Source organism: Hyalella azteca, unplaced genomic scaffold (genome assembly GCF_000764305.2).
Source record: "Hyalella azteca isolate HAZT.00-mixed unplaced genomic scaffold, Hazt_2.0.2 contig5782, whole genome shotgun sequence".
NCBI classification, from domain to species: domain Eukaryota; kingdom Metazoa; phylum Arthropoda; class Malacostraca; order Amphipoda; family Hyalellidae; genus Hyalella; species Hyalella azteca.
In genome coordinates, this window is record NW_025935962.1 from 108,326 (window position 1) to 122,816 (window position 14,491).

The 14,491-nt window shown below is 39.0% G+C and overlaps 1 protein-coding gene across 1 annotated transcript in view; it reads left to right on the top strand.

Moving 5' to 3' along the window:
- The window catches only part of LOC108673602 (frizzled-2), a 94,265-nt gene that overhangs the window by 41,218 nt on the left and 38,556 nt on the right, over positions 1-14,491 (top strand). The gene's annotated exons all lie outside the window — the stretch shown is intronic.

The window sequence follows — 14,491 nt, forward strand, 5'->3', positions numbered from 1 at the left end:
TGTCTACCCTCATTTCTCATTGAAATGGAAGCTCATGTCAATAATTTAGATGTATTATTAAATTCTTGAGTTTTTGTTTGTGCATGCAGTCATAAATGAGGAAATCGCGTTCAATATTTGTCTTGTTCCTCTGCTTGATATTTTTACAATGGCTCATATTTAGTGTCTGTCGTAATCTTGTTGTGATAAAGCCTTGAGTGACGACCGCAGTGCAGGAAGCAGCTGATAATATGGCCGTTTAAATAGTTAATTTATTGAATTCTAAAATAAAGACATCGGGCGGCTGACAGCAAGGCATGGACAGACTGTCTCGCTCAAGGCTGACCGTCCATCACGCGCGGCTTCCCTGTATCCTAGTGTGGCGCCAGGTCTTCTTATCGTACGTATTCTCATTGTTGATTGTTCCTGTCTTCACTTGAGAACTGCAACTGGGATTTCAACCTGCATTCCATCCAGATATTGTTGTGTATTTATTATTCTATTTATTTTCATCGAATATCTTGGTTGATTGTTCGTGTATTCACTGGAGAACAGCAACTGTGATTTTAAACTGCATTCCATCCTGAGGATTCTTGTATATTTATTATTCTATTTATTTTTATCGAATATCTTGGTCGTTAGCATAAGCTATTATCGGCTAGATATTCTTTTTTATATATTGCATGCTTTCTGTTCCATACATTCTTTTACTGGTGATATCTATGCAATAATAGAAATAAATTATTAAATGCTTTGAGACACCTTTGTCAGATTTGAGTACTCGTGTGTTTTTTTTATTGCCATTCGTAGCTATTTAGTTTTCTATTTCGCCAAAGTGTTGAATTTAGACTAATTAGATCGCCTTTATCAAATCCTAATGTATTTGCCTATTTTAGCGGAGAATTTAGGTTATATCATAGAAGATAAAATCCTATTATATCTCTCAAACTTGCTTCCTACGTTCAAAAAGTCGTCCCTTGATGCATACGGCATTTTGCTGTTGATGGTACCTGTCAGTTTCCTGAAGATTAAGTTGTCTGCGACTGCGATTTATTTCCGTATCTTGTAAAGCTTTATCAGGCCCGGCATGAGTAAGAATATTTCATATCAGCGTTGAGATTTACGTGCTACTACAATATCCGTGAGCTGCTGAGACCGTATCTCTTGGTGAGACAGATTAACGTTCATATCTCTGCCCTCAGATACTCAGAATGCTACCTGACTAAATTGGATGACTGTGTGCATCTGCACATAAAAAATTGCGAAGCCTGTTATTAAGAAAAAGCACCTCTAATAAATTGTTCAGATAAATTATGATTTTATGTTCTATATATTTTTTTTCGAAATGGTCACTTACTTGTTTTCTTTTTACTCGTCCTGTATGGATCTTATTTCTATAAGCGTATAACTTCATTTAATCCCTCCATGAAAGCTTGAAAAATCTCTTTGATGAGATTCTTTTTCCGGGTTGGTGTTGATAGTTGTGAGACTAAATTACGGGAACGTCGGGACACTATAAGCACCAGCGAGCGCCACGCTGCCATACAAGGCGGATATAGGTGTGTAAGAGCGCCTATACAGGAATACTGTCTCCCCTGATACTGTCTCCCCAGGAATACTGTCTCCCCTGTTATAATACTGTCTCCCCTGAGCTTTGGTCGCCAAGCTCTCCTGTTGTGCGGCCTGCCTTACCTTCAGTCCCAGATTTACGGACCTGCTCAACAAAGTTAATGCCAACAAATTCCCTCTTACACTCCTGGCTTCGAGTGCACCTTAGGCATTCAATGAGCGTTTCTAAAGGGCTCTGTGGGTGTTATGCGATACTTTATCGCCTATGCGTTATTTATGACTCGAGTATAGGAGGTTTATTTGCATTCAGGATTTTATTGAGGCTCCGTATTCCATGGAAGATTTGTTCTTTGTCAAGCTACTCGGCGATGTGCTTGAGCGTGAATAAAGTCTGATTTCGTTTTATGATCGTCCTGCATTTATGTTGTCTGGAGGCATGCGTAGCTTGTTGACCCAGCAAACAGCCGATGGCTCCAAGGTGACTTCACGTTTCATCCTGAAGATGACGAATGTTTTGTGTCGAGCCTCTTCACTAGACACAGGGAGCATACGTCCGTGTCGGGTATGGCCGTTGTCCCAATCAATGAGTAGTTTACTGCCCCGCAATCTGCGCCTCTAAGAGCAATATGTTTTCACTGCTCATTTGTTAGGCTGCCTTTATGTGCATAAATTTCACGCGCTTCCCCCTTTCCATTGTGTGAGGTCGTGAACGCGTCGACTAACTCACCTTCGTAAAATGTGTTCCACCTTCTATGTCTTATTTAGTTTTCTTTGCGCTTTTGAAAAAATTTCTCGCTTGAACCGAAGATAAATTTTTTTCCGCTGCAGCGTTTCATTTACTTGTGTGCTAAGTTATCTGGTGTTCACGTGTCGAAGCAATGGCTCTATTTTTAGTGTACTCTGGCTAACTAAAGGCCTGAAGTTTGTTGACGTTGGTGTGAGAAAATTCGCTGACTCGCCGAAGCGAATATATTGGCAGGAGTCACGACCTAACAGAGAACTTCGAACGGTCATTCTACCTGAACAACTTTCAATCATGCTAGACTGTTTCTGTGGGTGTTCTGATAAAAACCTATTGCTGATTTTTATGCCAAATGAGGTTCTTCAATGTATTGCTTCACATTTTTTTATCTTAGGCTTCAAAGTATAATTCAATTTGATGCATATTCTTCTTCAAAGTTACCGTTGAAAAATAGAACCGCATCCATCGTTGCACCTGTTGCTCTTGTCCATTTGCATCGCAACTAAGTCTACTACCAACGGCTCTAGACCGTTCAGCTGCCGTTGTTGTTCAATGTCTAACTCTGAGTAATGACTCGTTGCAACCACCAATTGTTCGAGCGTTCGGTTATTCTCTGCCCGCAACATTGTCCCGTAACGCCACAACCAGCGTTCAAAACTGTGCCAATGGACCACGAAACATGTGCCTGCTCCTGCTCCATGTCACCACCCTCTCATTCCACTCACGCGGTCTCATCACCTTGTGTGAATTGTATGATCATGGATGATATTTCCTTTCTCTCAGATGACTGCCAGCATCTCCGATCAGTCCAGGGCACTATTCATCAAGTTGAATCTAATCTTGCCTGTTAAGCTTCATGCAATTATTTTAGTGCGATTAAAAATTTAACCGCGCTTGCAATAGCTTAAAGTTGAGTTATATCTTGCTAGTAAATCATGAAATTTAATAAACTTGGAAACTATTCTTGTTCAGTGTTGTAAAATATTTGAACTAATTAGTGCTAGATAATTCAAATACGGTAAACGGTCGGCCTGGACATTAGATTACTTGTGTACAAAATTTACGATTTCTTTCTATTATTTAAAAAATCGGGATTAAATTTCAATCTTAAATCGTCGACATTAGTTTTAAAATACCTTACAGTTGAAATTATAAATTACTTTACGATATTTATATTTTTAATTAATGCACCGTTATTTACCGAGTCGCCACATTTTCGGTACAGCAAATTTCCTTGTGTTTTTGGACCGAGTGCGCCATAAACTGGCTTCCCGGACAGCTCGTTCGCCCGGTTCCCCAATTGAGGTATTTAGTGCTGAGAACGCAGGGCTTAATCCCCTCAGTTCCCATGAACCTTAACCTCGTCAGGACATGAATGGAGCTAGCAAATTTCGTGTCAGACTTGAAGCATAAAAACATAGTATGCCTAAACCACAAGTGAACAAGTTAAATCCTTGGGGGTTTCACTTTCATGCTAAACTTTTAAGACCGCCGTGTAATATTATTTACGCTTTTATTACATTTTCACGAAGAACTTCCATTACGTTTATAACATTTTTCGCACGCGAAAAACTTTCTGGGTATAAATTTATTTCGAGCGTGTCCGTGGTGTTGATGAGTGCTTACTTATCTTGTTCGAGGAATATTGATCGTTTTAATACATTAGCATTAATTTCAGTGAAAAGTTTCTTAGTGAAATAATTTTTTTCTGTATGCCTATAATTTCTCAGCAAGAATTGGTAGTAATTTCGAATTGTTATTCTGTATGAGTGGTCCCCTTGTGTGCCATCGCTGAAGTGCGAGGGTTGTACAATAATAGGTGCGAGGGTTACTGCCCTTGTTATGCCAGAGAACAAAGCTAATCAGTCAGCACGTCGTCTGTGCTCCAAATCCCTGGCGTCTTTGTTATGGTAGTTCGCGTGTCTGTCCTGTGAACGTGAGCTCGCTCATGGGACTGCCGTGACAACTGCGGCTATGCACCCATGCATGCACCGCTGTAACGTTAGTTTAATGCTGAATATTTCTAGCCTGCATTCTTGGTACTTCATACCCACCAGGCTAATGAAGTTTAATTAACGTTAATTCAACCAAACAATGTTTAATTCCACGTTTGATTCGACCTCAAGATGTTTGGTGTGTATCTGCTTATTTTTTTAAATTAAAATATAGGTTTTCAAAGTTCCAAGAGGCTTTACAATCTTGCTTATAAAACAGAATTAATAAAAGCTTCATTTCTTTATCTTACTAAAATTTTATTGTCTTGCTGAAGGTTTTCCGCTTCAAGTCTAGCGCTCCTTGAACTTTCATATGATTAGTTGCTACATTAAGACTCCTGCATTCCGAATCTTAGTGACTATTTGACCTAATGAGCCGAAGCGGCTTTAAGCGCCTGCATATTTTGTATTATTTTTACTTATTTGGAGGCTGATATGAGGGATTAGAATGAGATATCTTCAGTGATGGAAGTCTGGCACTTGTTTGTTATCCTCGTGTCGGTGCTCAACAGTCACGACTCAGACACTCTCTCTCCCAATATTTTGGCTGTGTTGCAATCATCATCCACGATTTATGGATGAGAATTCGAATCTTTATGAAATACTCAGCATTTGTTGAAACTTTTACATTTCAACCGCAGTATTATGTTTCAAAGCGTCTTCACGTGACATGAAAAAGTTATTAATTTGTGAGCTGTAGAGCACAATACTTATACTTGAAGCTATTTTAGTTCCGTAGAAACTATTTAATTGAGTTCTAGAGTTTAGCTTGTCTAATATCTATTGGTGTGTTATAGAATATATAAAATATTGAAATCATCTTGGTAATTTTTATTGAAACGAATATTGCAGTTTTCCACGTAATTTTTTCCACTCAAAATGTAATAATAATATTAATCTATACATAATAATAGTTCAGAATGTGATTCAATGGCCCCTACGATTTCAATGATTGAAATAAGCACGTATTTCTATCATTGCATGCAAGATTTCCATTCATGCGAATGATGCGATGCATGCTCAGTCCCAGCTAGACGTGGTAAATAGCAATAAGTCAGTATTGTGTTAAGCTCGTGGTGCCAGAGAGCAGCGTGGGGTGCACGTCTGGAGCAAAGCTCCTGCAGAAAGGCTACCGTGTCAGGTCACACTCGCACCTGTTGCCTGACCTGCCATTTAAAGTGTACCATTTCTCTGGCTGGACGTCACTGCTGCTCATACTGATCCTATTGCAGACTGTCGCTTCCAGCATCGAATGCTTTCCTCACACGTTTTGCAATCAATTTCTGCTCGCGGTTGTTGCTTTTTCACTGAAGTATCTTCGGGAACTAGGTTAATTACGCGATTAAACTGTTCGAAATATGCGGACTAAGTCGTATTCGGTTAACCTTGTGAAAAACTGAATATTAATACGAAACTGGGATTGCGTATTTTTATTTCCTTCAATCGTTCATCTAGAATAATCATGACACGCTTTGTTTAATACAGCTTTTTCAATTAACTAATCGTGCGCTTAAATTTGGCGTACATTTAGATAGAAAAATCAAATAAAATAGGAATTCAATTTCATTTAATATACAATTTTCATTCGGCACGCAAGTATGTATTTAGGTGTGCATAGATGCGTCAAAATATAAACCGTTTTCTCTTCTTGTGCCGCAATAGTTTTGGCCTCGACTCGCCACCTGTGTTCATGATATATGTAACTGCTGGCTGAAGTATTTCATCGTTCCCTGCTGTCCTGACAATAACACTTCGGGCGCCGAACGCAACACGTTTACGCTCGGCCCGTCGTTGACGCCAAGATTTATTTTACATGATGGCTTCATAGCTTCTTGGTATAGGCGATACTTTCTCTATTGCCAGCAACGTAATTTGGCTCTTCTTATCGGTCAAAACTTATTTTGTATTAGTAAAGAAATTGACGAAAAGAAAAATGTAAAATATACCTACTGGGATTCCATAACATTTTAGGCTGACAGATAGGTTAAAATTTCTCCATGTCTATTGATTGAAAGTGAAGTCTGTTGCACGTTAACACGCCTGGTTTATATCCTTGTGTCGGATCAATGCCAATAATGCTGAATGATATACAAGATACCGCGTTGTGTTTGAAATAAAATAACTTCACTTAAATATTAAATATATTCATACTGCAATCTTGGTTTAATGAAAGCCGTCACTGGTGCCCGAGTTGAAGACAGTGGGTGAAGGCTACATGCGATTCTTCATATTTTGGGCTCAGCATGAAGCCTCCTCCCTATATGAAGCTGCTGGGGTTATTGAAAATCTCGATTTCATTATCTTTACACGTGTCGATTTGTGCCTCTGGTGAACTGAATTGAACTTTACTTGATTTCTTTTGCTGTGGTTCCGCCATATGTTGGTGTGAATGTCATTGCGAGTGCTCCCCATGCAAATACACTGAACTGTTTACCTGTGTGTTCTGGAGCAGGCGAAAGTGAAATCATAGCCCTGCAAACAGCTGGGAAATAGCCACCTTTATACAGACTCTTAAGGCTCGAGCTAACAACGCACCCAAGATAAACCTTCACCCAGGCCAGTCCACATCAAAGTCGTCAATAAAACAGCGGGAAAAAATTAAACTTGCATCTGAACCATACTGGCGCTGCAAGTCTGATCGTGCAGCTGTTGGCAGTTATTTCTTGCACCCTGGCGCTGCAACGTTTGAGGAGAAATGATAGGACCACGCTGCTCGTAAAGCGCGCGTATTGAGGTTGCGTGTGGCATATCAATTATACGCTTTAATGAGTGCGTTGTATTGTTGCGTTGCAAAGCAGATCGTAACCTTTGTAGAACGAGCGCATGCAATACCGACCCCTATTTATAGCTTCCCTCTTTCCCGCTACGACATAAAAAAAAGAAAGACGGAGCACCATCTTATATGAACTCGAACACATTTTCTATATTCACAAGTGCGGTCATTGCTATATTTGCGATAAATAAATAATACAAATTACGCTGATAATTTTTCACAGTACAAATAGATATTTTCAAGGGACAGTATATTTTAACATATTAGGCTCACCAAAGTCAGAGGATAATTGCCATCTAAACCTTCATAAACATTTTGAACCTGCATGCATCCCACTTCTCAAACTCGCGTGTCGTTACCAAATCATAGCCTGCTTTAAGACTGGACCGTCTAGTGCATTTATCAAGACGGCACTAGAGATATTAGCATCATTTTTCCATTTGGGCATTTCGGCCTTGACCAGCGCGTTAAATTCTGGCAGAGGCTGAAAATTTTCTTCTGTTAGCATGAATAATGCTGTAATTATAGCTCATGTCTCCTTACTTGTCCTAAACAAATGTTAGGCAATAAGAACATCTTGCTTTAGAACTTGGCGAAGCCTTACGAACTGTCCTTGCTAGCAGGTGGGGACCTCTCTTATTTTAGTGTAGACGAGACGACTCGACCTTGAACCATTTGATGGTCTGCTCTCCCTATACGCGCGGCTACCTCTTTTCTTGGTTGGCTGGTTGTCAACAAGCGGCGGTCACTTCACCCTTTGTTGCCCTGCGTCATATCACGAAATAAATTTTTTTAACGTGATAACCTAAACAACTGTCGTTCTCATACAACAGTCTTCATTTCGTTCATTTCCATAGAATATTACAGCTTTGCGTCAAATCCATGAGTTCTAACAAGAAGTTTGTCACCATCGTGTCTATCTTCTAACGCTCTTAATGATTTGTAATTTTACACAAGCCTTCGTTGGTTTCTTATTGCTCGAAACATTAGGACTAATCAGTTAATATAAGTTTCGATTCTTTGTTATGTTTGTGGAATCGTATATATCCAAGCAGCCATTATTTGTGTTCTTACAAATTAAGCTTTGTGTTGATGTTCTTGTGCAATATATAATATATATGAACTAGCGAGCGATCGCATTTTCGGATGAAGCAAGATCGCGCATCTCCTCCGCCTTTCCAATACTGAGGTGCCCGCCCGCCGTCTTGCCACATGCCCCATGGCAGCTATGAAGCAAGCGCACAAAAAGAGCTCACGTTGCGCATTTGTTAACTTGCTACTTTACAATTCAGATGGTGTATGCTTTTTTTAACATTCACGTACGTGATGGGGGTGGTCTTGAACCCTACACGCATTCCTGTGATCATTCACTGGACAATTTTATTTTACCAAACTCAAGTGCACCAGAAACTTGTAGTATCGGCATTAAAATTTTGTGCGTAAATTGTTATTGTTCTGATTAGTCTCGAATTGCATTTCAATAATTGCATATAATTCGGTTAAGATACTTCTTATTTATTATTTAATTTCTTATCAATTTAAACTAAATTTTTAGTTGACGCTTGAGCTACCTTTAAGCCGTTAACATTTCTAAACGTAGTACGTACGCATTATTAAATTTCCAGTCAATATAAGTCGGTGGTCGTTTGATCACTTAATTGGGTGTCGTGGTTGTGGCAGCTTTCGTCTTGACATAAATGTTGTTCTTATCTCCAGCGGTGCTCTTTACTTACGCAAATATAAATGCGTGACGACGAACATTTGGCCGTCTTATGCTTTGTGGGTCGAAGTATTAAGCTCCTCAAGATAAGATATCAGGTGTGACGATGTCTGACGTGTTCGAGCACGTCTCTATGGTAAGGTATGAGGTGTGACGATGTTTGACGTGTTCGAGCACGTCTCTATGGTAAGGTATGAGGTGTGACGATGTTTGACGTGTTCGAGCACGTCTCTACGGTAAGGTATGAGGTGTGACGATGTTTGACGTGTTCGAGCACGTCTCTATGGTAAGGTATGAGGTGTGACGATGTTTGACGTGTTCAACACGTCTCTATGGGAGCTCAGCTCCTCGAACCCGCCGTGTCGTTGCCACGTTGATGATTCTTCTTGTTATTCAAAGCTGTTGTGTTGTTGTCGCAAGGGACACTAATAGCTATGAGTTGACAGTGTTATTGTGGCCATCTCTTACATGTAGTCGCCAGGCAGTAGCAGCAGTCTATAGCCATGACTCACTAACCTCTCTGCCTTCTCGCAATCACTCTTGCACTCTTGGTTTCATGAAATTCTTCAATTCACTCTTGCTACTTGTATTTGGCGTTAAATAAATATTTAAAAACCGTGGAGCACTTCCTTATTGTCGAAGTAGATTTTGTTGAGTTTCTGGTTGTTGTTCGCCGCTGTAAGAGGCTGTAATAAGATTAAGATTGGAACAGGTGTTGTTGGATTGCGCAGCTCACCGTCGCCATGAGGGATAGAGCGGGGAGCGCCCAATGCCGGCAGAGAAAGGTACCCTGCCGCTTATGGCTTTGCATGGCGCATGTTCTATACGCTGCCATATCGTCGCTGCTCTAGTGACTTGTGGTCTCTGATATTCATCGTTGTGCTCAAGTGCCTCGACACTTAGCCCGTCGGGAAAGTTTTCATGCTTACTTTTTCAACTGGAGGATCAAGTGTTTGTTCTATAGACTTGCAGGGCAAACTTTGGTTTATTAGTTCAAACATGCATTAATGTCTGCGATTACCCTAATTTCTTACTTGCTTCAAGTGTCGCTTTCCTTATACTCTTCTCATATGTGCAAAACTGGTTAAATTATGTTTTTTTATCGATATAATTCGACCTATTATTTTTCGATCAGGCGCTGTAGGCGAATGGTTTGTTTTGTTAGATTTCCTGCAATTGTTTTTAGTTCAGAAAGTATAGCTGGCAACGCCTCAAATTCAAGTAATTAAGGTTTGGATAACGATTAATTCTTTCACAGTGTTCATTGCGTTATCAAATTTGGTTGGCCCACGAACCGCAAAGGTTTCGTTTGCAAAAACCCTACTGTTCAACGGCATGGTTGGTAAAAGGGTGGGCCGCTATATGAACCATCCAGCCGAGTGAAGATATTTTGCACCCTCGTCGATGCTTCAGATCGCTTGATAAGACCCGGTAAAAGTGCCCGGGCTAAAATGTCAGCTTGAGGATCATATCATAGTTGAAAATTATTCGCCTATTTTTGTAATTTGTAAAGTCGGCCAAAGAACGGGAAGATATTCAGTCCACTATATAGCTAGCGCTCAGGATTTTTTTTTACCAGTTGACATTACCCACTTGAAAGGGTCGTTGAAGTCCTACTGTGTAAATAGCATGATTAATTTCTCACCGGATGATATCATTATTGTTTCCACAATGATGCAGCGTCATCTTCAATTTAGATGTCAGAAGGAATATTTCTCCGAGTTATTTTTTCTATTTTTAAGTAACTTGATCGGCTGATAGATTGTCACCACATTTTTGTTGTACTATAAACGCGTAAATTCATTCATATTCATTGCATTGCTGTCAGGTGTTCGTGCGAGCTCGTTGTTTGATTCCTCACTCCCATCAAGTTTGTTGTCAAGTTGGTTTCGATTTTCTACTAAGTTTTGGCAAATTTGTACATCATATTTTTGTGTATGTGCTAAATCAAATCATCTGCCTTCTTGATACGTTAATATTTGATCTGGTCCAATGGAGCGTATGCCTTGACGTCGTACATTATATTTATGCGGTGTTGCAGTCTTCTCAATAGGTTGGCGTGATGACGTAATGCTTGCGTCGTATCCTCTCATTTGCAGTCGTGTATTTCTGCTGAGATAAATCTGCTGATCCGTTCTCTGTTCTTAATCACTCGTGCTTGAAACCTGCAATTTTCGAGGATCATGTTTCTTGACGATGTCAAATTAGTTGATCTTCTTATCCTAATCAACTGCCTATTAATTTCCTCGTTAAATTGATGATGCACATTATGCATATAGATGAGGCTCATTCAATCACGTAATTTTAGGCATCATAATTTTTAGCTAATGCATGCACCTCGTCCACCAAACTTTCCGTTCGACCGAGCTGGCATGCGATATAAATTATCCAAGGTACAGAGGAATAAGAGCTAATTAGCGGGTGTTGCCTAGCTTTACTGCGGCTATGTCAACATTCTTAAGGGCGCTCCATGAATTCGCACAGGGCTTGCGAGTATCTTGCAATGTAGGTATAAATTTCTTAGGTCTGTGACGGTAATTCAATTCTTCATTGAATTATTAACGAATCGAAATTTTAAACTCCAGCTCTACGATTCCCTCTGTTATAATGAAGTCGAGAATTTGGAGCATGGCTGGTTTTGATTTTATGAGGCGACTGCAGCTATATACATAGTCTAGTTTTAATAAATCTAATAACTTACGACACTCAATATTTCGATGGGTCTTGGCCCTTTAGCTCTTTGATGGTTTTAGTATTCGCGAGTGATTTTCCATTCCGTCTAGAATAATTATCGTTCAGTTTATTATAGTTCTGATGATTTTACTACGTTCACATGTAGCCGATTTTCCGTACACTTTGTCAAATAATTTTTCTATTCGACGACTGCTTGGTCCAGCTCGGTATGTATAAATCAATTCTGTTCACAATCCAAGTGTAACTGTTTATTATCAGACACTAATATTTAGTTAATAGAAGACCGAATGTGATCAACTTCTAATTGAAAAGGAAACTTTTGAAATAGCAGAGAACTTCAGCTAATCAATGAATTTATTTCCAATCACGGGATCTGTAATTCTATTCCTTTAAATTGTACAAAATTATGACTCTGGAATCATAAAGTTACAAGAATATTCATACCAATTTACGTTAGGGTATAATATTTACAAGTTTCCTGCACAAGTATTAGTCTCACGGGGACAGCAGCCCCGGCCGTGCGCGCCCTGCCGTCTTACCTCGACCATTTGGCAGGCAGAAATAGCCGTGTTACTGAGCCCTCTGCTGCCCTCAGTCTTACTTGTTTAGGTTTCAGCCCCGCCACCCTAACTCAAGTTATTGTTCTGACTTCGTGTACGGGACCTGCGGTAAATATTATGGACTTCATGTAAATATACAGTTGGGTGCGCTCCTACGGAGCCAATGCGATAGTGCAAGGTTTTTCGGTTTTTCTTCTTTTAGGGCATACAAGACGACATAGAAGAAGAAGGCAAAAGAAAATGAAACGTGGGCAGTGTGCCTTCATATATGGATGCCCTCCATAAACTTATTTTTATTTTTTTTTACAAAAACGACAAAAGAAAAAGTGATAAGAGTCTGGTGCTTGACACTTTTAATTTCTTCTCTTATTATTTGAATAGCAATCGAACGCTTTTAGGTTTCATTTTGACACGAAGTCGATTAAGTCACAGGTGCCGGCACCTTGGAAGGTCGTTTGTTGGCAGTTACATTGTGGCAGGCACGACTCGGCCGTGGTCCGAATGCTTCATCACGCACCACATCGTCCGCTGGTCACTGCCTCTCTTGCCCTCAGCTCCTCGTATAACGCGCTCCTTGCGCGTTACTCCTGTAACACGAACCATTAAACCTATGCTGACTCTTGATCCTTTTCTATGTTACCATTCTCATGCCTATACTCATGATCTTTATCTAGGTTACCTTTCTCAATTGAATCTCAAGTTCCTGTCTAAAGGGATAAATTGGGGAATCTTTGATTTTTGATCCATTGTATATATAATGCATCATGTAAGAATGTGGTGCGGTATTCTTGTCGGTGTCAAATAATCGCAAAATACGCTCTTCTTTTTTTGTTTAGATCCTAATTTGATGCCTCGAGTTTTTCATCCTCCTCTTGTCTACAGCTTCACCTCTCAAAATTCGTCTGATAATAACTTTATTGAGTGAGTCTTCGTGACATTTCAGTTAATGTGTATTCAACAAATGCCTGGAGAAACGCGAATTCATGTTGCTGAATTGACGCTCAGTTATTAAACCTTCTTGCTTTTTCTTGAATTTTCCTCGGTTAACGTGTTTTGTTTTGATGCAATTATTTGCATTTTTGCCGCAGTTTGCAAAAAAATTTCGCATTTTCAGCATTTGTAGATGAGTTTTGTTGAAGTGTTCCATTCCTTTCACAATCTAAACATTTGTATATGTTCGATTTAATTTAATAGTACAAATAATAGCTGTGGATTAGTGCGATTTTATAGAGTAATCATTAATTAAATTTATTCCAATGTACTCCTGTACGTATATTTTTATGTTTAATAAATAATTTATAATTTTAAGCTGTACATGTCTTCACAGACGTTACGAGCTGACTAATCTCAACCCTATATATTCCATGTTCCTCAATATTCAAAGTTTAACGTACGATATTTGACGACACACTGTCTATATCTACGAAATGTTCTTGCCTCAACCTAAAATTTTTAGTAATCATTTTACGTTGGAGATAAGTTTAATGGCAGGGCAATGTTGACCAAACTTTCACTTCGTCCAAGAGGTCCTTAAAATATGTTGAAGACATGTTTGACCGGGTGTTGTAAGTTGTAACATGCGCTCAAGATATGATAGCTTGTCTACATACTGGCTTTTAATATGTAACTGAAATCCGACGCTTGTCTAGCTTATGTCCCCCTCGTTTGATCTTGTGCGCTTAAGTATAATCATGGCAATAAATTTATTCTTTCGATTGGTGTTAAAAGAGATAAAAGGAACCGCGGGCTGGATGATTTTTATCGAGCTCGTGCTTGGTGTACGTTCTAAGAGTTCGATTGCGATAAATATGAATTGTTGTATGCCTGGCTTGGTCGGCGGGAAATACAGTGGGGGGAAATAAATATTCGTACACTTGAAAAATAGTATTTTAATGTATGTAAGTACACAAACTTAACAGGAAAAATGATTTAAATTATGTATAGAGACGCATAGTATTCAAAAATACTATCAAAAGAAATTAAATCTCAATGCAACAAAAAACAATGCAACATGTTCACTTTTCGGGTGAAAAAAGTATTCGTACAAAACAATAATGTTGCATTAATTTTTGTTGCATTGAGATTCAATTTCTATTGATGCTATTTTTGAATACAATGCGCCTCTATACATAATATAAATCACTTCTCCTGTTCAGTTTGTGTACTTACATACATTAAAATACGATTTTTCAAGTGTACGAATATTTATTTCCCCCACTGTATATAAGCATGAGCCCTGTATTTATTCATCAGTGGATACATACATACTAAGATATAAAGGACTAGCGTAGTTACACTATGTAATATCATATTATATCAAGCATGATTTTTTTCACCTATTTGACTTTCACCTATTTCAAAATTAAACAATTCCTACGTATAAAATACTTAGAATATATTGAGCCTTCTTTTCAAATTTATTTGATTTTTTCGTGCCTAGGTATGTTATTTTATGAATCA